This window comes from Dendrobates tinctorius, unplaced genomic scaffold, assembly GCF_039654945.1.
Source record: "Dendrobates tinctorius isolate UK_male_01 unplaced genomic scaffold, ASM3965494v1 ptg000003l, whole genome shotgun sequence".
In the NCBI taxonomy this organism is placed as follows: Eukaryota; Metazoa; Chordata; class Amphibia; order Anura; family Dendrobatidae; genus Dendrobates; species Dendrobates tinctorius.
Window position 1 is genome coordinate 44,569,845 of NW_027361671.1, and position 24,938 is coordinate 44,594,782.

At 43.2% G+C, this 24,938-nt stretch overlaps 1 long non-coding RNA gene across 1 annotated transcript in view; it reads right to left on the reverse strand.

Annotated features, from left to right (window-relative positions):
- Positions 1–1,395: 1,395 nt before the first annotated feature.
- The window catches only part of LOC141089461 (uncharacterized), a 79,393-nt gene continuing 55,850 nt past the window's right edge, over positions 1,396–24,938 (reverse strand). The window contains exon 2 of the long non-coding RNA XR_012232304.1: positions 1,396–2,683. This is a non-coding gene — a long non-coding RNA (uncharacterized lncRNA). The remainder of the gene's footprint in view (positions 2,684–24,938) is intronic.

Consider the following 24,938-nt stretch of genomic DNA (forward strand, 5'->3'; position numbering starts at 1 on the left):
TCTGCCTTTTCAACTTTGCCCATAAGTTTTCAATTGGATTGAGATCAGGGATTTGTGATGGCCACTCCAACACATTAACTTTTTTATCCTTAAGCCACTTTGCTACCATTTTGGCAGCATGTTTCAGGTCATTTTCAATTTGGAAGACCAATTTCCACCCAAGCTTTAACTTCCTGGCTGATGTCTTGAGATGTTGCTTCAGTATTGCCACATAATATCCTTTTCTCATGATGCCATCTATTTTGTGAAGTGCACCAGTCCCTCCTGCAGCAAAACAACCCCACAACATGATGTCTCCATTCCTGTGTGCATTTGCAAACAATGATCTGTTTTTTATGTTTCTTTTGAAGTAATGACTTCTTTCTGGCAGAGTGGCCTTTCAGTTCATGTTGATACAGTACTCGTTTGTTTCACTGTGGATATTGACACAATCTTACCAGCTTCTGCCATCATCTTCACAAGGTCTTTTACTTTTGTCCTTGGGTCAATATGCACATGTCAGACCAAAGCACGTTCATCTCTGGGACACAGAATCCATCGCCTTCCCGAGCGCTATGATTGCTGGACATTTCCAATTAGTTTGTACTTGTGTATAATTGCTTGTAACAATAAACATGGCACCTTCAGGTATCTTGAGATTGAACCCAAGGATGAGCCAGACTTGTGCAAGTCCACAATTCTCTTCCTGTTATCTTGGCTGAATTTTTGAGACTTTCCCATGATGCTACACAAAGAAGCAGTGCGTTTCAGGTATGCATTAAAATAGATGTGTCTCTATTTAACTCAGATGTTGCCCAAAAAATTATCAGAAGCTTCCAAACACATGACATCATCATATGGGCAGTCCAGAATTTTTTAAAGGCATAGTAATCTTTAGTGTATTTTAACTTTTGACTTCACAGTAAGTAATAAAAATGTCTTAAAAAATTCTCTCCTCCTCTCATTATTTTGGTGTTTGGCAAATATTAATAATTATGGTAATCCTAATTGACCTAAAATGAGAAAGGTTTATTCTGATTTCACGTCAGATATTGGAAAAAACATACATATGGGTCTTTTTATATAATGTACGTAAGCTTTTGGTTTAAACTGTAGCCCTTATAAGGACCATAAGCACTGTACCAGTTACTGGTACAGTGCTTAAGAAAATGTGGTGCACCATTATGCCTCCTCACTTGCATAGTGGGCGGTCTTCCCCTCTTCTGATTGTCAGTGCTTGCTTTGAGCTTAAGCATTTTGTGTTTGCAGTCAAATACGGTATATATGTGTCCTGCATAGTCATTTGAAATAATAGAAAGCGCTGACTATTTTGTTTTTTTTCTACAGTCTTATGTATTTTCCCATAATTTTCTCCATAAAAAATCTTAAAACAAATTTAAATAAAAAAAACACTAAAAGATGTAAGATGCTTGTTGTAAAAGCCCCCTTACCCCACAATATCAGATATCAAGAGTGGACAACACTATATTTGAAATGTTCACAGCAAATGACTGGAGAAAGGCTCTCAAAGAATGTGCCTTCTGATCGAATTCTCAGCTAGTGTGGCTGCTCCTCTTTTACCTATATGAGAAAGAAGAGAATATGCAAACAGGTAATTAGGGAGAGATGGATAGTCAGAGCAATAATCCATACGTTAAAATTATAGGGACAGCATTCTAATTAGACTAGTTTTGTGCAGAAAGAAAAAGAAAGCATGAGATTTTTGCAGTAAATTTTGCAGACTAGCCACTCCTGGGCAATTTTAGAAATTATGTAATACTACGTAGGCAAAGTATCTTACAGTGTGGACAATTTACAAAACAAATTCTTTCTATTCCCGAGTTCTACGCACGAGAGTCCCTGGAAAAAGTCTCCAAAGAGATCTTCGTTAACCTTCTCAGCCAGGATAGACCGATCTCTATCACTATTGAACGGGTGCACCGTGCATTGAGACAAAAGCCAAAACCTAATGAACCCCCCAGAGATGTTATTTGCAGTCTTCTCAGCTACATTGACACAGCTGCTATTCTAGCGAGCGCTAGAGAACAAGACTCAATCCTATATGACAACGTTCAAATTCAACTTTTCCAGGACATAGCCCCTTCAACGCTCACCAAGAGACTGATCCTCAAGCCTCTCCTGTCAGAACTGAAAGTGAAAGGTTTGTCCTACAAATGGCTATATCCTTTTGGTCTTGCCATCAACGTTGGAGGCCGACAAGTCTCAGTGCGTACTCCGGATGATCTAAAAAAATGCTTGGGAGACGTTGGGGGTCTCTCCAATAGATGTTCCCTCCTGGATGCCGATCGACTTGGAGATTACCCCAGTTAACAAAGCCACAGGATTGTTCTCTAAACAAGAAGCATGCTTCACCAAAGCGCAAAAAGTGGACCCTAAGAAACACCCGGTTTGATCTCTATCTCGTTACTGTTTCTGTATCTTGGGGACTTTGAGGAGAATGAGCTCTATGGAACTTCTAAAGAATGGAGCCTACCTTCCCCCATGTGATAGGCGAGTGGTTATCTCTAAATAGTTCGATGTTCACTCATTTTTGTTCTTTCTTCAAGTGCTTGGACAGGACGGGGGGCTCCGGGATACACGCTGATTATGGCTAGTCGGATGAGTTCGGGCTCGATCACTGTTGCATCCTTTAATGTTAATGGGATCAATTCCCCCGCTAAAATGTGGCCAAATTCGTACGCTCCTAAGAAAACAGAAAACACAGATAGCTTTCATTCAAGAAACCCACTTTAAACAGGGTAAAGTTCCAAACATGGCCTTCTCTTCTTTCCCTACCTGGTACAACAGCTGTAATTCATGTTCTTCTAAAGGTGTTAGTGTGGCACTTAAAAAGGGTACTCCATTTACATAAAAAGTCAGTTTATGCGATCAAGAGGGTAGATTTATTTTTGTAAAAGGGCATCTGGCCACAATGGTAACCTTTGCTAATCTGTACGCTCCCAACTCTCATCATGTACAATGGATTATCAAAACACTTGATACACTACATCTATTTAAAGAAGGACTGCTGATTAAGGGCTGTGATTTCAACCTGACACTACAACCAGATTTAGATGCCTCCAGTGACTCTTCTTCCGTTTCATTGAGATTGAGAAAAAAACTCATGTCACAATTTAACTCGCTACACTTAATAGACCAATGGCGTACTTTTCATCCTACCACGAAGGATTTCACATTTTACTCCCCCTCCCATGACTCATATCATCGAATTGACCTCCTTCTAGTTCAGGCACAAGCACTACAGCTAGTTAAGTCCTCCCGAACAGGTTTGTTTACCATATTGGACCATGCCCCTGTTTATATGGATATTTTTATTGCTACCCTGCCCCAAGCTACAACAACCTGGCGATTGAACGAATCACTATTAGAGAACCCTAGGAATGTGGAGATATTAAAAAAAATCATTTTCAGGTTTTTTATTGAAAATATCAAAGAGGGACAACCCACACCTATGGTATAGGAGACACATAAGGCAGTTCTCAGGGGAGAACTTATCTCAGTTTAGCTCTTACAATAAAAAAAGAGAGAGAAGGAAATTATGTCCCTCTTGCATCAGATTAGTGCAGCAGAGAGAATTCACAAGAAAACTAGTTTGCAGAATTCTTTCCAGGACCTCATCTCCCTCCGCAACAAACTCAAAGATCTACTCAATATGAGATCCGCAAAGTTATTTATGCATTGTAGACACGTTTCTACTTACATGGAAATAAAAGTAGTAAATTAACAACACAAATCCTTAAAAAACAAAAGGAAAAAAAGTTTATAAGAAGCATACACACTAAAGGCCCCATCACACATAAAGATGCACCAGCGATCCCGACAACGATACGACCTTGTCAGGATCGCTGGTGCATCACTACATGATCGCTGGTGAGCTGCCAAACAGGCAGCTTCACCAGCGATCAACACCAGCGAGGACGCTGGTATCTAAGTTAAATATCGGGTTACTAAGTGGCGCGCGTCACTTAGTTACCCGATGTGTACCTTAGAAACCAGCTCCCAGCACCTGCTTAGAGCACTGGGAGCTCGCAGATCGTTGGCTCCCGCTGCCACACGCTGCGATGCGTGGTGGCCAGCGGGAGAGCAAAGGTGAAAAATGGCCCAGGACAATGCTGCATGATCAGCGATACCCGGCAAGGGGGCCGGTCCCTGATCCCCGCATCACAAAATATGACGGGGCCTTTATGTAAACAAAAAAGTAAATAGTTCTGACGAGATTGCGGAGGCCTTCAGGCAATACTATGAAGCACTTTATAACCTAGAACCACATAGTTCTATGAGTGACTACTCTTCTGCTGCTACAAAAATACAAAACTTTTTGGGTCCTCTCTCCCTCCCAAAAATCCTTCCTAAAAATAGAGAAGCCCTACTCTCCAAGATCTCACTCAAGGAAGTCAAGGAAACTCTGCAAACTATCCCAAATGGTAAATCCACGGGCCCAGATGGTTTTCCGGTTCTCTATTATAAAAAATTCTCAGATATCTTCCTACCACACTTAGCTAATCTTTTCAACTCTTTTCTTGAAGGGAAGCTCCCACCTCGGCAGACATTGTAAGCTTATATTGCTATTATTCCAAAAGCGGGGAAGGACGACAGCCTTTGCGGTAATTACCGACCTATTTCGTTTCTTAATACAGATTTAAAATTGTGGGCAAAAATATTGGCTTCTAGAGTCAATTGTATTCTAGACAAGCTAGTTCACCCTGACCAAGTTGGTTTTGTTAAGGGGAGAGAGGGTAAAGATAATTCCACAAGAATCCTCCATGCTATAGCTTATGCTAGACACTTAGGGATTCCCCTCTCTATTCTGTCAACCGATGCCGAGAAGGCTATTGACAGAATCAGCTGGAACTACATGTTATGTACCTTGTATAACAAGCTGCCTCACCAACGTCAAGGTAACCCGTATTGAAGCAGTCCCTATCTAATGTATTTAATACCTGAACATATGAACTGTATCTAAATGAGCAGGATTAAGACAGGCGCTTTCTGGTATGGGCACGTGATGCAAGACAGCTCCTTATGTGCATGTCACACAAGAGAGGGGTGGGGTCTCTCAAATCATGCATAAGCACGAAAAAACTGGATTAAAAACACACATGTGACATGCACAATGTGAACAAGTCTGTTGGACCATGTTCACTCCACCCTGACTGAAACACAAACAAAAAGCACAGAATGACAAATGTGCAAAAATACCTTGCAATAAGACATATAACAGTAGTCAGCAAGTGCTGATAAAAGGTAATAACAAACACAGGGTATTTAGTCTATACGTTTTTTTGCAAAAAAATGTATAACAAGCTGCCTCACCAACGTCAAGGTAACCCGTATTGAAGCAGTCCCTATCTAATGTATTTAATACCTGAACATATGAACTGTATCTAAATGAGCAGGATTAAGACAGGCGCTTTCTGGTATGGGCACGTGATGCAAGACAGCTCCTTATGTGCATGTCACACAAGAGAGGGGTGGGGTCTCTCAAATCATGCATAAGCACGAAAAAACTGGATTAAAAACACACATGTGACATGCACAATGTGAACAAGTCTGTTGGACCATGTTCACTCCACCCTGACTGAAACACAAACAAAAAGCACAGAATGACAAATGTGCAAAAATACCTTGCAATAAGACATATAACAGTAGTCAGCAAGTGCTGATAAAAGGTAATAACAAACACAGGGTATTTAGTCTATACGTTTTTTTGCAAAAAAATGTATAACAAGCTGCCTCACCAACGTCAAGGTAACCCATATTGAAGCAGTCCCTATCTAATGTATTTAATACCTGAACATATGAACTGTATCTAAATGAGCAGGATTAAGACAGGCGCTTTCTGGTATGGGCACGTGATGCAAGACAGCTCCTTATGTGCATGTCACACAAGAGAGGGGTGGGGTCTCTCAAATCATGCATAAGCACGAAAAAACTGGATTAAAAACACACATGTGACATGCACAATGTGAACAAGTCTGTTGGACCATGTTCACTCCACCCTGACTGAAACACAAACAAAAACAAGTGGTCCAACAGACTTGTTCACATTGTGCATGTCACATGCACCCCTCTCTTGTGTGACATGCACATAAGGAGCTGTCTTGCATCACGTGCCCATACCAGAAAGCGCCTGTCTTAATCCTGCTCATTTAGATACAGTTCATATGTTCAGGTATTAAATACATTAGATAGGGACTGCTTCAATACGGGTTACCTTGACGTTGGTGAGGCAGCTTGTTATACATTTTTTTGCAAAAAAACGTATAGACTAAATACCCTGTGTTTGTTATTACCTTTTATCAGCACTTGCTGACTACTGTTATATGTCTTATTGCAAGGTATTTTTGCACATTTGTCATTCTGTGCTTTTTGTTTGTGTTTCAGTCAGGGTGGAGTGAACATGGTCCAACAGACTTGTTCACATTGTGCATGTCACATGTGTGTTTTTAATCCAGTTTTTTCGTGCTTATGCATGATTTGAGAGACCCCACCCCTCTCTTGTGTGACATGCACATAAGGAGCTGTCTTGCATCACGTGCCCATACCAGAAAGCGCCTGTCTTAATCCTGCTCATTTAGATACAGTTCATATGTTCAGGTATTAAATACATTAGATAGGGACTGCTTCAATACGGGTTACCTTGACGTTGGTGAGGCAGCTTGTTATACATTTTTTTGCAAAAAAACGTATAGACTAAATACCCTGTGTTTGTTATTACCTTTTATCAGCACTTGCTGACTACTGTTTATGTCTTATTGCAAGGTATTTTTGCACATTTGTCATTCTGTGCTTTTTGTTTATGTTATGTACCTTGCAGAAATTTGCCTTCCCTCCCCCCTTCATAGATGCTATTATGACTCTTTATGTGGCTCCAATTGCTAAGGTCATGGTGAACGGGATATTTTTGGATCCTCTAGAGATAAAAATGGAACTAGACAGTGCTGTCCTCTTTCTCCTACCCTTTTCGACTTAGTAATGGAAACCTTGATCCAGAAAAGTAGACAAGAGGTAGATATAAAAGGTCTTCAAGCAGGACGCCAGGAAATTAAGACAGCTGCCTTTGCCGACGATCTTCTAATTCTGACTTCAAACCCAAAAACAGCTTTCCCTAAACTCTTGTCTATGCTTGAAGATTTTGGGATTATATCTAACTTTAAAATAAATATGGGCAAGTCGGAAGCTATGAATGTCTCGGCTTCTGACGCAGAAGTCTTATCACTTAAACGCGAGACCCCCTTTAAGTGGCCCCGAGATAAACTTAAATACCTGGGGATCTTTTTAACCACAGACCCTGTTGTGAGCTCATTTTCGGGTTTGCCTCTGGCTTCTGGTGAGGGTTATGGAGCTGGCTGTGCTGACAGAAGAGTAGTGAGTTCTCTATCTGGAATCCCTCTGTTGGTGAAGGGAGGTAATGAAGCTGATCTAAATGGCAGAGACCGGCCACCTGAGGAAGAGGACTGCGATTGGAGATGAGGAGGTTCTGATTGGATTTAAGGCAACCGACTCCCTAGTTTCTTGCTGGTGATTTTTCCTGACTGTGGCTTCTGGTTTCCAGTTTGGTTCCTGCCTTCCTAAAGCTAAGTTTTCTCTGCTATTGTTCATATGAGTTTTTGTCTGGTTTACTTCGTTTTTGTGTTCAGCCAGCCCTGGCTGCGACTGGGCTGAATCCCCATTTTGTCTCTGATCAGTTGATCTCTTTTGCTCTGTCTTCAGAATATACCTGAGTGCTGATATAGTGATTTGAAGTCTAGCGACTTCAGGGCCTTTTTCTATCAGACGTGTTGGACATTTTTTTTGGCAGGGTTTTTTGCGTGATTGCAGACAGCAGCTTTTCTTTCCTGTCCTTTCTAGTTAGTTTGGGCCAAATCGCTTGCTCAGCCTATCTTTCTATCTGTGTCTGTGTTTTCATCTTGCTTCACCAACAATATATGTTGGGGGCTGTGTATTGCTTTGGGGTCTGCTCTGGGGCAGTTTAGATTTTCCCTTTCTTTCTTTAGGCTTATTTAGTTCTCCGGCCATGACGAGGGGTCTAGGACCACCGTAGGCACGCTCCACGGCTACTACTAGTTGTTGTGGATAGGATCAGGGGTCTGCAATCCACTAGTTACCAACCTCTCCGGTTTTCTGGGCTTAGCTTGCTTTTTGTTTTTTCCTCCTCGGTGACTGATTCATAACAAGACCCCTTTTCCCTATATAAACACAACTTCTTACCTCTGTTGGAGAAAATAAAAACTTTACTCAATAAATATAACCTCCCATACTTATCTTGGTTAGGTAGAGTAAACGTGATAAAGTCTTACATATTCCCCATAATTTTCTACGTTATGAACATGGTCCCTATTCCTCTCCCCAACTCGTTCTTTCTTACCACGAATAAACTAAACACAAACTTTGTATGGATGAATAGAAGGGGTAGAATTCCATTAAAAATTCTACTACTGCCAAAGGGAGTCGGAGGACTGGGACTCCCTGACCTCAAAATGTATCACAACGCCATACACCTTGCTCGTTGGATAAAACTGATCAAAAGCAATTCAGAAAATTCAAGTTCTAACCTAGAATAGATCTTATTAGGGAAAAAAGCAGTAATCTATTTATGGTCATCCGCAGCGCCCCCTCCTCAAACGTTGAATATAATTACTTTGAATACATTAGCCATCAGACACTCCCCTATCTCGAACTTAATTCCCAATTGTTTATTCTTAAACGATATACCACTAAAAATTATACCGTGGTTATTAGACCCTAATTATATAGATGCTTATGGTCTCTGGAATGCTTTGCCCAACCTCTCAATCTCTCTCCTCCTCGCAAATCAAGTGCCCTGTATTGATTCATGGCCAAGTGAGACTAAAAAACGCCCCTTTGATTTTCTTCAAAAACATCATGTCAGTCATATTATGAAGAAGTTCAGGGCTGAATTAAAATCAAACTCGGAATGGCTCTGGTTGGAGTTCCTGGTTGGGCTTAAGTCATCAATTCCCAAACATATCTAAAAAATGTATGCAAATCTAATTAGGTCCCCCACCCTTTTCAAACCGCTCTATTTATCGTCTTGGGAAAAGGAACTAAAGCTTTCTTTTTCTCCTAAAGAAATTAAGCAAATATTGAGTAATTCTCATGGATTCACAAGGTGTATCCTGCTGCAGGAAAATGCTTTTAAAATTCTTTCATACTGGTATAGAACATCGGAGAGACTTTTTCACCTGGGTCTGACTGACTCCCCACTTTGTTGGAGATGTTCAAAATCAGTAGGATCACTACTTCATATCTTTTGGCAGTGCCCAATCATCTCAAATTTTTGGGCAGATTTAAACAATTATATTCGTCACTTACATTTAATAAAAAGAGACTTAAGAAACGTAAGAAATTTTGCTCTCACTCCCCTCGAAAACATATCTTCCCAAAAAGCATGATTTACTTCCCCTCCTGTTGGCTGTAGCCAAGTACTTGATCTCGATGCATTGGAGACAGAAGTCCCCACCTACACTGATTGAATGGGTAACTAAAGTGCAAGACGTACACCGCCTAGAGGAATTGACCAGTTGGGAAAGTCGTGCGCACGAAAAATTTATAAAAATTTGGCTTCCCTGGGTAAATAACTCTCATCCCCTCCCTTAGATCCATTATATAACAACTAAAAAAAAATGCTTCTCAGATTGTCATTCTAACAATTATTGCCTGCTCTCCCTTGTTCTTGGCGCCACAGTGGTGGAGCCCACCTCCTTATTTAGAAGTTCATGTTAATTTATAGTTCTGACTTTTCATAATACATCATATATTTTTCTTTTTGTTATGCTGTATTTGATGTCCCTTGGGGTCCAACCGTCTCATTGTCCAAGCTGTTCTGGATTCAGTCTTATTTTTTGGACCCAGACTACTGGATCCTAAGGAAAGTTTTTGCTTGTACCTGAAAATGTTTGTGGTTTTATTAAAATTGTTTTGTTTAGTTACTTGTAACACAGGATTCTCTTAAAAGATATTCACTCTGTCTATATTTACAAAAACAAAATTTGATTTCAGAGGAGCTTATAATAGATCTTACAGTATATTTTATATATACCAGTTATGCATTGTTTTAATGTACTGTGGTACGAGAATTCATACAAGTGTTGCCTTATTTTTCTCTTTAAAATTTAAATAAAGAATTACAAAAAAAAGCAACTAATTTTTTTCTGAAAAATGCACAGGACAAATGGAAGACTGCCCTGCAGTCTCTTGTGAACTGCACTTGTCTCCATATTTTACACCACAATCCTTGAAAAGGAATAGAAGTCCAATTGATTTTCAAGGTAACATGCCCCTTTTGGTGATTTTTTGATGTTGCAGATTTTCTGCACCCATTAAGTAAAATAGGTCACTTGCATTTTTTCAAAAATATTCATTGTAAAATAACTTGCCAAAAGCTCACTGTGGGAACAAAGCCTTAGAGTAGCAGTAATACAGTGGGTGCAGAAAGTATTCAGACCCCTTTAAATGTTTAACTCTTTTTTTCATTGCATGCATTTGGTAAATTCAAAAAAGTGAATTTTTTTTCTCATTAATGTACACTCTGCACCCCATTTTGACTGAAAAAAACCCAGAAATGTAGAAATTTTTGCAAATTTATTAAAAAAGAAAAACTGAAATATCACATGGTCATAAATATTCAGTCCCTTTGCTCAGACACTCATTTAAGTCACATGCTATCCATTTCCTTGTGATCCTCCTTGAGATGGTTCTACTCCTTCATTGTGTCATGATTAGTGTTGAGCATTCCGATACCGCAAGTATCGGGTATCGGCCGATACTTGCTGTATCGGAATTCCGATACCGACTTCCGATATTTTTTCAATATCGGAATTCGGCATCGGAATCGGAAGTTCAAAGTTGATTGACAGCCTGACGTCATCATGATGCGCGGTGTGTGCGCATCATGATGCGCCGTCATTTCGGGCCTTCCGGTGGTCTCTGCCGGCCTGCCGGGGGGCTGTGTGGACTGCCCGAGGTCTGTACCGGCCTGCCGGGGGGCTGTGCCGGCCTGCCGGTGGTCTGTGCACCCTGTGGGGGTCTGTACCGGCCTGCCGGGGGGCTGTGCCGGCCTGCCGGTGGTCTGTGCACCCTGTGGGGGTCTGTACCGGCCTGCCGGGGGGCTGTGCCGGCCTGCCGGGGGGCTGTGCTGATGTCCGGGGGGCTGTGCAAGCATCGTCCGATGGGACTACAAGTCCCATCTGGCGATGCCTGCTACCATGACAGTGATTGACACATTAGCCAATGATGGGACAGTAGTAGTCCCATCATCCGGCTAATGTGTTAAATGTTAAAAAAAAAAATTCCCACACAGCAATGGCATAAAGTGAGACTAGGGACTTTTTTTTTTTTTAAGTGGCGGAGGAATACAGTGCGGAAGGATACCTACCTTCCGTCATTGGATTCCTACAGCCCGTAGAGAACGGCAGCATCAGCTGATGCTGCAGTTCTCTACCCAAGATCGTCGTGGGACACACTCGTGGACTGCTTCGGATCGTGGGTGAGTATTTTTGTGGTTTGTTATGTTAATATTTATTCCGGAAAAGACAATGGCTTCGGGGAACAATGTGACAAGTATTGGTAAGTATGTTACTCTATGTTATATGTACTGTATGTCTATGTATGTATTGTATGAATGTATTGTATGTATGTAGTATATATGTGGTATGTATGTAGCATGTAGTATGTATGTAGTATGTATGTAGCATGCATGTAGCATGCAGTATGTATGTAGCATGCATGTAGTATATATGTAGTATGTATGTGGTATGTATGTAGCATGCATGTAGTAAGTATGTAGCATGTAGTATGTAGCATGCATGTAGTATATATGTAGTATGTATGTAGCATGTAGTATGTATGTAGCATGCATGTAGTATATATGTAGTATGTATGTAGCATGTAGTATGTATGTAGCATGCATGTAGTATGTATGTGGTATGTATGTAGCATGTAGTATGTATGTAGCATGCATGTAGTATATATGTGTTATGTATGTAGCATGTAGCATGCATGTAGCATGCATGTAGTATGTATGTAGTATGTATGTAGTATGTATGTGGTATGTATGTAGCATGCATGTAGTATGTATGTAGTATATATGTGGTATGTATGTAGCATGTAGTATGTATGTAGCATGCAGTATGTATGTAGCATGCATGTAGTATGTATGTAGTATATATGTAGTATGTATGTTGCATGTAGTATTTATGTAGTATGAATGTAGCATGTATGTAGTATGAATGTAGCATGTATGTAGTATGCATGTTGTATGTATGTAGCATGTATGTAGCATGTAATTTTTTTTTTTTTTTACATTCAACACATTAGCCGGATGATGGGACTACTACTGTCCCATCATTGGCTAATGTGTCAATCACTGTCATGGTAGCAGGCATCGCCCGATGGGACTTGTAGTCCCATCGGACGATGCCTGCACAGACCCCCGGAGCCTGCACAGACCACTGGCAGGCCGGCACAGCCCCCCGGCAGGCCGGCACAGCCCCCCGGAGCCTGCACAGCCCCCCGGCAGGCCGGCACAGCCCACCGGAGCCTGCACAGCCCCCCTGGCAGGCCGGCACAGCCCCCCGGCAGGCCGGCACAGACCACCGGAGCCTGCACAGCCCCCCGGCAGGCCGGCACAGACCACCGGAGCCTGCACAGACCCCCCGGCAGGCCGGCACAGCCCCCCGAAAGGCCCGTACAGACCCCAGAGAGGCTGTACAAGGCAAAAACAGGGTTTTTCTTATTCCGATACCGGAAGTCCCATAGACTTGAATGGGACTTCCGGTATCGGAATCGGCGATACCGATACTTTTTTTAAAGATCGGCCGATCCATTCCGATCCGATACTTTGAAGTATCGGACGGTATCGCTCAACTCTAGTCATGATCCAGGAAGGGGTTTTGTCTTTGGCCCGTCCTTGGTCAGACAGGTGTTAATTGTTTCTGCCTCTCTCTGGCAGAGGGCGGCTATTTAGTGGCCACTCGGCCTAGGTCTGGTGTCAGTTATACTCCTGCCCTCGGCTGAGTTAGTTGACCCCTTGCGTACGTGTGCCTTGTGCCTGATAACTTGTTGCTTGTTTGGTTTTGATCCGGTTCCGTCCCTGTTATGAGTTCTGCCTGTCCCTCTTGTACTGCGCTACCCTCTTTGTGTAGGACTCTCTGCCTGTGACCTAACTACTCTCTGCTCGTCCCTCTGGTACCACGCCGCCCTCTCCGTGTATGACCTCTGCTTTTCTGACATGAGTTTCCCTCTCCTTTACTACAGTATCCCTGTAGTAAGTATATTACATCATCTGCAGCAGTAGGACGCTAAGCCCCACCCCCTGCAGTCACATGATCTGAAGGTCTTTGTACTCTTTACTACTTTCAGCGTCACAGGTCCTGTCTGCCTGAACTTTCCCTGCAGTATCGGACCCCAGTCCTTCCCGTAGTGTGGGTAAGTCACCCTGCTCAGTCGTGGCAGCTTGCTGACACTGACAGGATACTGACACTATAACTGACCGTTACCTTTTTTTTTCTCCTGTGTGTGATGTATCCTATGCACGCTCTTTCTGAGCAGGTAAAGCACCTGACTCAGATGTCTCAGAGACTCATTGGGGAACAACGAGTCCTGGCTCAGTCTCAGCAGCTGATCGCTGACACTGGGCAGGGGGCTTTATCATCGGGGGCTCAGGATGTTACACTAGTTTCCCCTGAGTCCCCGGTTAAATTGCTGGATGCCTTTTCTGGATATAAAAAGGAATTTAAAGTTTTCAAGCAGGGTTGTAAGCTTTTTTCTCATTAAATCCTCACTCTTCTGGGGATGAAAGTCAGAGAATGGGGGTCATTATATCCCTGTTAAGGGGAGACCCTCAGGCCTGGGCTTTCTCCCTTCCTACCACTGCCCCTGAGCATATGTCAGTGGATGCATTTTTTGAGGCCCTGGGGCATATTTATGATGAGCCTGATCGGGTGCGTATGGCTGAGGACATGGTGATGAGTGTATGTCAGGGGAAGCACTCAGCTGAGTGGTTTTGCTCAGAGTTCAGATGCTGGGCTGCTGAGGTCTTTTGGGATGATGCCGCTCTCCAGGGATTGTTCTGTAGAGGCCTGTCTGAACATCTGAAAGATGCCTTGGCACTTCACCCTCCACCTGATTCTCTGGAGGATGCTATGACATAGGCCATCCGAATGGATCGCAAGCTACGGACGAGAGGAGTAATGCAGATTGAGACCCCATTATTCTCCTGAAGAAGGGGAGCCAGTCCTACATTGGAGACCATGGAGATGGGAACCATCGACCTCAAAGAGAAAGAAAGGAGACAACGGCGTTTAGGAAAACTGTGTTTTTACTGCGGTGATTCTGGACATTGGAAAAAGGACTGTCCCTCCTGCCCACCGACTAACAAGAGGCTGAGTCTGGGTGATCATCTTGGAGGTCACTCAGGCTCTCAGGTAACCCTTTCTTCATTTTCTAAGATACTGTTAAAGGTGGAACTTGGTGTTAAGAACTGCTTTTTCCCTACTTCGGCTTTTGTGGACTGTGGGTCATCCTTGAACCTGATTGACTCCAAGCTGGTGGCCAGCTGTAGATTAGGGACAGTTAGGTTGGAGACTCCTATAAAAATAATGGCCATTGATTCTACACCTCTCACCAAGGATGGTCTCCATTATGTTTCAGAAGAATTCACCCTCAGGGTGGGGGCCCTTCACCAGGAGCGTATGTCATGTTTTGTTTTGGATAACCTCTCTGCTGGCCTCGTGTTAGGGTTTCCCTGGTTGCAATGGCATAACCCTATTATTGACTGGGGTTCCCAGGATATTGTTAAATGGGGACCTAATTGTTCTGAAAGATGTCTTGCTACTGTGTCTGTGTCGTCCGTTGGTCTGGAAGGTATTCCGGAGTACTTGAAGGACTATACGGACGTTTTCTCTAATTAGGAGGCTGAAGTTTTACCACCACACCGCCCATTTGATTGTGCCATTGACCTGGTTCCAGGTGCTAAATTGCCTAAGGCCCGCTTGTATAACCTCTCGGGTCCCGAGAGGGCTGCTATGAAAGAATATATTTCCGAGAGTCTTCGTAAAGGACACATTCGTCCTTCTGTCTCTCCCGTGGCAGCGGGGTTCTTTTTCGTTAAGAAAAAAAGACGGTGGTTTGCACCCATGCCTCGATTTTTGAGAGTTAAATAAGATAACTGTGAGAAATACTTACCCCCTCCCACTTATTCCTGATTTGTACAACCAGTTGTTTGGGGCTAAGTGGTTTTCGAAATTGGATCTACAGGGAGCATATAACCTTATCCGGGTCCGGGAGGGAGATGAGTGGAAAACTGCTTTTCTCACTACTGAAGGGTTGTTTGAGAACTTGGTCATGCCTTTCGGTCTGACCAATGCTCCAGCAGTCTTCCAAAATTTCATCAATCATGTGTTCTCTGATTTTATTGGGCATTTTATGGTTGTGTATTTGGATGCCATACTTATCTACTCACCTGATAAACAGGCTCACATTGGTCATATTCTGGCAGTTCTCCAAAGGCTCCAGGAGAACTGTCTCTTTGCTAAGCTTGAGAAATGTTTATTTTTTGTTCAGGAACTGTCTTTTCTGGGATTCATTGTGTCTGCTGAGGGGTATCGCATGGATCCTAATAAGGTGCAGGCCATTGTCGATTGAGTTCAACCTTATGATTTGAAGGCTCTGCAGCGTTTCCTAGAATTCGCTAATTATTATCGCAAGTTTATATGGGGGTTCTCACAGGTAGTTAAACCTCTCACAGATATGACTCAAAAGGGGGCCGAAGAATTGGTCAGCCGCACCGATGGCGGCATTTCAGTTTTTAAAAAAATGTTTCATGTCTGCTCCGGTTCTTATTCAACCGGACCCGTCTGAACCATTTATTGCTGAGGTGGACGCCTCAGAGGTGGGGGTGGGGTGGTGTTGTCCCAAGGACCTGCCACTTTGACTAATTTGAGACCCTGTGCCTTTTTCTCTAAGAAATTCTCCCCTGCGGAGAGAAACTATGATGTTGGGAATCGAGAACTTCTGGTCGTGAAGTTGGACTTTGAAAAATGGAGGCATTTTTTGGAGGGGGCTGTCCATCCTTTTACCGTGGTTACGGGCCACAAGAACCTAGCTTACATTGAGTCAGCTAAAAGGTTGACTCCTAGACAGGCTAGATGGTCACTTTTTTTCCAGATTCCAGTTCTCTATCAATTTTCGGCCAGGATCCAAAAATGTCAGAGCTGATGCCTTGTCACGCAGTCTGGATCCGGTGTCTCCCCCCGAACCTCCATCCTCCATTCTTCAGTCTGGGGTAGTGGTGGCAGGTATTTTTAATGTGTTGGAGCGGGAGATTTGGGAAGCTCAGTCTCTTGCCCCTCCGGCTACGCCGGTGGATAAACTTTTTGTACCAGTTCAATTTCGTCTCAGGGTCCTTCGGGAGTTCCACGACTCAGTTCTGGGTGGACATCCAGGGATCTTGGCTACTCAGAAGGCTATCGCTAGGATATTCTGGTGGTCTTCTTTAGCCTCTGATGTTGGGGAATTTGTGTCTGCTTGTGGTGTATGTGCCTGTGCGAAAACCGCCCTTAACCGCCGGCCGGGGAATTGGTGCCACTGCCAATTCCTGATAGTCCATGGACCCATTTGTCCATGGATTTCATCACCAATCTTCCCCCTTCCAAGGGTAATACCGTCATTTGGGTAGTGGTGGACAGGTTTAGTAAGCAGGCACATTTTGTACCCTTGGCGGCTTTACCTAATGCGGAAACATTGTCCACATTGTTTGTTGAGCATGTGGTGCGGTTGCATGGGGTACCCTTGAATGTGGTGTCTGATAGGGGGGTACAATTTGTTTCCAGATTTTGGAGGGCATTTTGCAAGAGGTTGGGTATTGGTCTGTCTTTATCATCCACTTATCATCCAGAGACTAATGGGCAGACTGAGCAGACCAATCAGTCTCTGGAGCAAATTCTGCGTTGCCTGACCTTAGCCCGACAGGATGATTGGTGTACTGCATTACCTTTGGCCGAGTTTGCGTTTAACAACCGCATTAACCAGTCTACGGGTACATCCCCCTTTTTCTGCAACTATAGGTTTCATCCACTTTTTGGAGAGTTCTCCCATTTGGACTCTGGGTGTCCTGGGGTGGATAAGACTATCCAGCGGTTGGGGGAGGTATGGCTGGAGGTCCAAAGTAACATTACGAAGGCTCAGACTAAATATAAGTTTTTTGCAGACAAAAAATGGTCTGTGGGGCCGGTGTTCCAGGTTGGGGATAAGGTATGGTTGTCTACCAAGAACATAAGGCTCAAGGTCCCCTCTGCGAAGCTTGGACCTAAATTTATTGGTCCCTATGAAATTACCGAAGCGGTTAACCCAGTGGCTTTTCGGTTGCGTCTCCCGCCGTCTCTACGGATCCCCAACGTTTTTCATAGGGCCCTTTTGAAACCTGTGGGGTCCTGTGAGGAGGGATCATTGTCTTCCCCACCACCGGTTTTGGTAGACGGGCACTCTGAGTACGAGGTGGAACGAATTGTTGACTCTAGGTTGGTCCGTTGCGCTCTTCAATATCTTGTGCATTGGAAAGGCTACGGTCCTGAGGACCGGTCGTGGGTTCCTGCCCGATCGGTTCATGCGGATCGGTTGGTCTGGGCCTCTCAAGCCAGGTATCCTGAGAGACCCGGGGGTCCAATGGCCCCCCCGTTGAGAGGGGGGTACTGTCATGATCCAGGAAGGGGTTTTGTCTTTGGCCCGTCCTTGGTCAGATAGGGGTTAATTGTTTCTGCCTCTCTCTAGCAGAGGGCTGCTATTTAGTGGCCACTCGACCTAGGTCCGTGTCAGTTATACTCCTGCCCTCGGCTGAGTTAGTTGACCCCTTGTGTACGTGTGCCTTGTGCCTCATAACTTGTTGCGTGTTTGGTTTTGATCCGGTTCTGTCCCTGTTACGAGTTCTGCCTGTCCCTCTTGTACTGCGCTACCCTCTCTGTGTATGACTCTCTGCCTGTGACCTGACTACTCTCTGCTCGTCCCTCTGGTACCGCGCCACCCTCTCCGTGTATGACCTCTGCTTGTCTTACCTGAGTTTCCCTCTCCTTTACTACAGTATCCCTGTAGTAAGCATATTACATAATCTGCAGCAGTAGGATGCTAAGCCCCGCCCCCTGCAGTCACATGATCATAGGTCCTTGTACTCTTTACTACTTTCAGCGTCACAGGTCCTGTCTGCCTGAACTTTCCCGGCAGTATTGGACCCCGGGCCCTCCCGTAGTGTGGGTAAGTCACCCTGCTCAGCCGTGGCAGCTTGCTGACACTAACAGGATCCTGACACATTGGAGTCCAGCTGTGTTTAAATAAACTGATAGTACTTGATTTGTAAAGGCACACACCTGTCTATATAAGACCTCACAGTGCATGTCAGATCAAATGAGAATCATGAGGTCAAAAGAATGGCCAAGGAACTCAGAGACAGAATTGTGGCAAGGCATGGATCTGGCCAAGGTTGTAAAAGAATTTCTGCAGTACTCAAGGTTCCTTAGAGCACAGTGGCCTCCAAAATCCTTAAATTGAGGAACTTTGCGGCCATCAGAAGTCTTCCTAGACCTGGCCATCCATCCAAACTGAGCAATCGTGGGAGAAGAGCCTTGGTGAGAGAGGTAAAGAAGAACCCCAAGATCACTGTGGCTGAGCTCCACAGATGCAGTAGGAAGATGGGAGAAAGTTCCACAGAGTCAAATATCACTGCAGCCCTCCACCACTTTTATAGTAGAGTGGCCGGACGGAAACCTCTCGTCAGTGCAAGACATATGATAGCCCACATAGAGTTTGCTACGAAACACATGAAGGACTCCCAGACTAAGACAAATAAGATTCTCTGGTCTGATGAGACGAAGATAGACCTTTTTGGTGATAATTCTAAGCGGTATGTGTGGATACTACTAGGCACTGCTCATCAACTGCCCAATACAATCCCAACAGTGAAACATGGTGGTGGCAGCATCATGCTATGGGGGTATTTTTCAGCTGCAGGGACAGAATGACTGGTTGCCATTGAAGGATACATAAATGTGGCCAAGTACAGAGATATCCTGGATGAAAACCTCTTCCAGAGTGCTCTGGACCTCAGACTTGGCTGAAGGTTTACCTTCCAACAAGACAATGACCCTAAGCACACAGCTAAAATAACAAAGGAGTGGCTTCAGAACAACTCTGTGACCATTCTTGACTGGCCCAGCCAGAGCCAAGACCTAAACCCAATTGAGCATCTCTGGAGAGACCTGATAATGACTGTCCACCAACGTTCACCATCCAACCTGATGAAACTGGAGAGGATCTGCAAGGAAGAATGGCAGGGAATACCCAAATCCAGGTGTAAAAAACTTGTTGCATCATTCCCAAGAAGACTCATAGCTGTACTAGCTCAAAAGGGTGCTTCTATTCAATACTAAGCAAATTGTATGAATACTTATGACCATGTGATATTTCAGTTTTTCTTTTTTAATAAATTTGCACAAATTGCTACATTTCTGTTTTTTTCAGTCAAGATGGGGTGCAGAGTGTACATTAATGAGAAAAAAATGCACTATTTTGAATTTTACCAAATAGATGCAATGAAAAAAAGAGTGAAAAATTTAAAGGAGTCTGAATACTTTCCATACCCACTGTACATAAGTAAACTTACATGACCTACAACCACTTTCATGTGTTTTAAGAGTAATGACAAAATGTTTAACCCCTTACCTACAAATGACGTAATATTCCGTCCATGTGACCATGGACCTAATTACCATGGACGGAATATTACGTCATCGCGATCAGCGGCGCCCACGTGGTGAGCGCCGCTGATCGCGGCCGAGTGTCAGCTAATTATCATAGCTGACACCCGGCACAATGTGTCAGGGGCGGTCACAGACCGCCCCGACACGTTAACCCCTTGCACACCGCGATCAAACACGATCGCGGTGTACCGGGGGTTAAAGGGAAGCATCGGCAGGGAGGGGGCTCCCTCCGTGCTTCCCTGAGCCCCCCACAGCAGCGCAATGTGCAGCGCTGCTGCGGGAGGCTCCTTTCCTGCAGGTCCCCGGATCCAAGATGGCGACGGGGACCTCCGGGGTCCTGCAGGAAGCTGGCTTCCTCAGTGCCTGCAAAGCGCAGGCATGAGGAAGCCTGTGCAGTGCCTGTGACAGATTGCTGATCTGTCACAGTGATCTGTGATGTGACAGATCAGCGATCTGTCACAGGACAGTGATGTCCCCCCTGGGACATTGTAATAAAGTAAAAAAAAATAAAAAAAAGTGTAAAAATAATTAAAAAAAAAATCGCCAAATAAATTAAAAAAAAAAAAAATATTCCCCAATAAATTCATTTTTTGGAAATAAAAACAAAACAAAACAATAAAATTACACATATTTGGTATCGCTGCGTCCGTAATGACCGGCCCTATAATACTGTCCCAATAGTTAACCCCTTAAGTGAACCCCTTAAAAAATAAAAATAAAAAACGAAGCAAAAAATAATGATTTATTATCATACCGCCGAACAAAAAGTGCAATAACGCGCGATCAAAAAGACGCATATAAATATCCATGGTACTGTTGAAAACGGCATCTTGTCCCGCAAAAAACGAGCCACCATACAGCATCATCAGCGAAAAAATAAAAAAGTTATAGCTCGCAGAATAAAGTGATGCAAAAATAATTATTTTTTTATATAAAATTGTTTTCATTACATAAAACCGACAAAACATAAAAAAACGACCTAAATGAGGTATCGCTGTAACCGTACTGACCCGAAGAATAAAACCGCCTTATAAATTTTACCGCACCCGGAACGGCGTAAACGCACCACCCAAAAGAAATTCATGAAACGCTGGTTTTTGTAAATTCTGCGTCCCAAAAAATGAAATAAAAAGCGATCAAAAAATGTCACATGCCCAAACATGATACCAATAAAAGCGTCAACTCGTCCCGCAAAAAATAAGACCTCACATGACTCAGTGGGTCAAAATATGGAAAAATTATAGCTCTCAATATGTGGTGATGCAAAAACTATTTTTACAATAAAAAGCGTCTTTTAGCGTGCGACAGCTGCCAAACATAAAAACTGCCATAAATAGTAAATCAAACCCCCCGTTATCACCCCCTTAGTTAGGGAAAAATAATAAAATTAAAAAAATGTATTTATTTCCATTTTCCCATTAGGGTTAGGGCTAGGGTTAAGGCTAGGGTTAGGGCTAGGGTTAGGGCTAGGGTTAGGGTTAGGGTTAGGGTTAGGGTTAGGGTTAGGGCTAGGGTTAGGGCTAGGGTTAGGGTTAGAATTGGGGGTTTCCACTATTTGCGCACATCAGGTGCTCTCCAAACGCAACATGGCATCTGATCTCAATTCCAGCCAATTCTGCGTTGAAAAAGTCAAATGGTGCTCCTTCCCTTCCAAGCTCTGCCATGCACCCAAACAGTGTTTTACCCCCTCATATGGGGTATCAGCCTACTCAGGACAATTTGCAAAACAACTTTTGGGGTCCTATTTCTCCTGTTGCCCTTAGGAAAATAAAAATTTTGGGGCAAAAATATCATTTTTGTGGAAAAAAAAATGTTTGTTATTTTCACGCCTGGGCGTTATAAACTTCTGTGAAGCACTTAGGGGTTCAAAGTTCTCACCACACATCTAGATAAGTTCCTTGGGGGGTCTAGTTTCCAAAATGTGGTCATTTCTGGGGGGTTTCCACTGTTTTGGTACATCAGGGGCTTTCCAAACGCGACATGGTGTCTGATCTCAATTCCAGCCAAAAAAGTCAAATGGCGCTGCTTGCCTTCCGAGCTCTGCCATGTGCCCAAATAGTCATTTACACCCACATATGGGGTATCAGCGTACTCAGGACAAATTGCACAATAACTTTTAGGGTCCTGTTACCCTTGGGAAAATAAAAATTGGGGGTGAAAAGATCATTTTGTGGAAAAAATATGATTTTTTAATTGTACCGCTGTACATTATAAACTTCTGTGAAGCCCTTGTGGGTTCAAAGTTCTCACCACATATCTAGATAAGTTCCTTAGGGGGTCTAGTTTCAAAAATGGGGTCACTTGTGGGGGGTTTCCACTGTTTAGGTACATCAGGGGCTCTCCAAACGCGACATGGCGTCCGATCAGAATTCCAGCCAATTTTGCATTGAAAAAGTCAAACGGCGCTCCTTCCCTTCTGAGCTCTGCCATGCGCCGAAACAGTGGTTCCCCCCCCACATATCAGGTGTCAGCGTGCTCAGGACAAATTGCACAATAATTTTTGCAGTCCAATTTCTCCTGTTACACTTGGTAAAATAAAAAAAATTGAACCTGAAGTAATTTTTTTTGTGAAAAAAAGTTAAATGTTAATTTTTTTTAAATATTCAAAAAATTCCTGTGACGCACCTGAAGGGTTAATAAACTCCTTGAATGTGGTTTTAAGGACCTTAAGGGGTGCAGTTTTTAGAATGGTGTCACTTTTGGGTATTTTCTATCATATAAACCCCTCAAAGTGGCTTCAAATGTGATGTGGTCCGTAAAAATAAAATGGTGTTGCAAAAATGAGAGATCGCTGGTCAACTTTTAACCCTTATATCTTACTAACAAATAAAAATTTTGGTTCCAAAATTGTGCTGATGTAAAGTAAACACGTGGCAAATGTTACTTATTAACATTTTTGTGTGCCATATCTCTGTGATTTAAGGGCATAAAAATTCAAAGTTGGAAAATTGCGGAATTTTCAAAATTTTCGCCAAATTTCCATTTTTCTCATAAATAAACGCAAGTTATATGAATGAAATTTTACCACTAACATGAAGTACAATATGTCACGAGAAAACAATGTCAGAATCACCGGGATCCACGGAAGCGTTTCAGAGTTATGACCTCATAAAGGGACAGTGGTCAGAATTGTAAAAATTGGCCCGGTAGTTAACGTGCAAACCACCCTTGGTAGTGAAGGGGTTAAGTGTCTCCTTTCATCTGTGCCCAAACACTCACAAACTAGTAGACATCTTACAGATGTAAACAATGAAAAGAAGCTTATTTTTAAAAGCATGTACACAGACAGCCTTTGTTATGTGGTCAGAAACCAGTAGTTTTCTATCAGAAACCAATAGAGAAAACTTTCCTTCTTTTTCACTCATGGATCTTTCTGAAGGTGTTTTGAAATTTTTTTAAAGTTTTTCTAAGAGCTTTTTTTAAATACGTTTTGAAGCCTTTTTATCGGATAGTGCATAGTTTATATCAGATTCCATCAGGGGAGGCTTCAAAGAAGTAACATGCACTTCCTTATTTTCCGATCAGGCATTAAAAAAGGCTCAAAAGACTGAACATATGGCCAGGAAAGCAGTTTTACAATTGCAATGAATAGGAAGAGTCTTTTTAAGCTTTTTTTTTATAAGATTTTCCAAGCATGTTTTAATTGTACCTACTACAAAAAACTGTAAAAAGAAAAAAACAAACCTCTGTATGCACATACTATAATGATGACTCTACATATAAGAAATTGTGAATTGCTGCAGTTTTGTAATATGGTTTTCACCTGCAAAACTAATACAGGTGATCCTGGCTTTAATGCTATGTTAGCACTGAGGATTTTTTAGAACTTTTTGTATTGGACCATTACCAAAATCCTCCTGAAAAACTGCTTTAAAAATTCATATGGCTAATCCATGGATATTGGTCTGAATACGGACCACAATGCACTGACTGGCGGCGGGTCTCCTGTCTCAAGAGTGACAGCCTCATAGAAATATGTGAATCTGTCATTGTCCAGTGGGGACATCTGCGGCTAGTCTGTGCATTGCGAAACCTCATCAAATTAAAAATGTTCAATCAAAAGACTTCAAAGAATGCTTATAGAAAAAACTTTTTAAAAATTTCATTACGTGTAAGAATACACAATGGCTTTGAGGCCATGTTCACACGTTCACTATTTTACGTGAATATTTGTAAGTCAAAATCAGGAGTGAGTGAAAAATGTAAGTGGTGACTTGTTTCTGTTATACATTTCATCTGACTGTTCCACTCTTGGTTTTCACTTACAAATACTGAGGTAAAAACTGACCAAATACTGAACGTGTGAATGTAGCCTAAGATGTCCATACTCTTGCCAAGTTTCTCCACAAAAAAACGATTCAAAAAATTGACATTTCACTGGTGATTTTGCTGCCGGTGTCTTTTCTCTGTACATTCCGCTATAGTGACAAGTGGCTTCCTAGTTGAAGCCACCCAAAGAATGGACATGCAACAGCTTCACATTTTCCGAACCCTGACGTGGCAAAAAGAAGTAGCAATATACAGAACATGTGCACAGCAGACTTGTTTTACATTACTGTGTTCAATGAAAAAATTTAGAATTCTTAGAGCATAAATTGGCCAATTCGTGGGTACCTGGGAGCCACGCTAAGGCAATTCTCGTTTCCAAGGCCTAACTTAATGCCAATCCTCTCTTAAGCCCCCATTACACACTGCGATATCGCTAGCAATATCGCTGTCAAGTCACCGATTTTGTGACGTTGCAGCGATATTGCTAGCGATATCGCTGCATGTGATACTTACCTCCAACCGGCTCCCCCGCTGGTTATCGCTGATCGCGCGAGAAGCTCCTGGACCATTCCTCGTCGGCCACTTCCTGCGGCGCTTCCTGTGGTGCCGACGAGCGACGCATGGAGCCGGGTGGGAGGACGCAGGATCGCCGCGTCTGACAGGTAAGTAGCGATCCCCGTCCCCAGCGATGTCGCTAGTGAGATCTGCCTGTGTGCTCATTAGCGACCACCTAGCGATGTACCAGCGATCCTGGCCGTGTCATATTGCTGGTCGGGATCGCTGGTGCATCGCTAGGTGTAACGGTACCCTAAGACTGAAGTCATCATCTGTATGGGAGCCTAATGTGAATCCTGTCTTGGACTGAAATCTACATCACTGTGGAGGGGTAAGGTCCTGCTG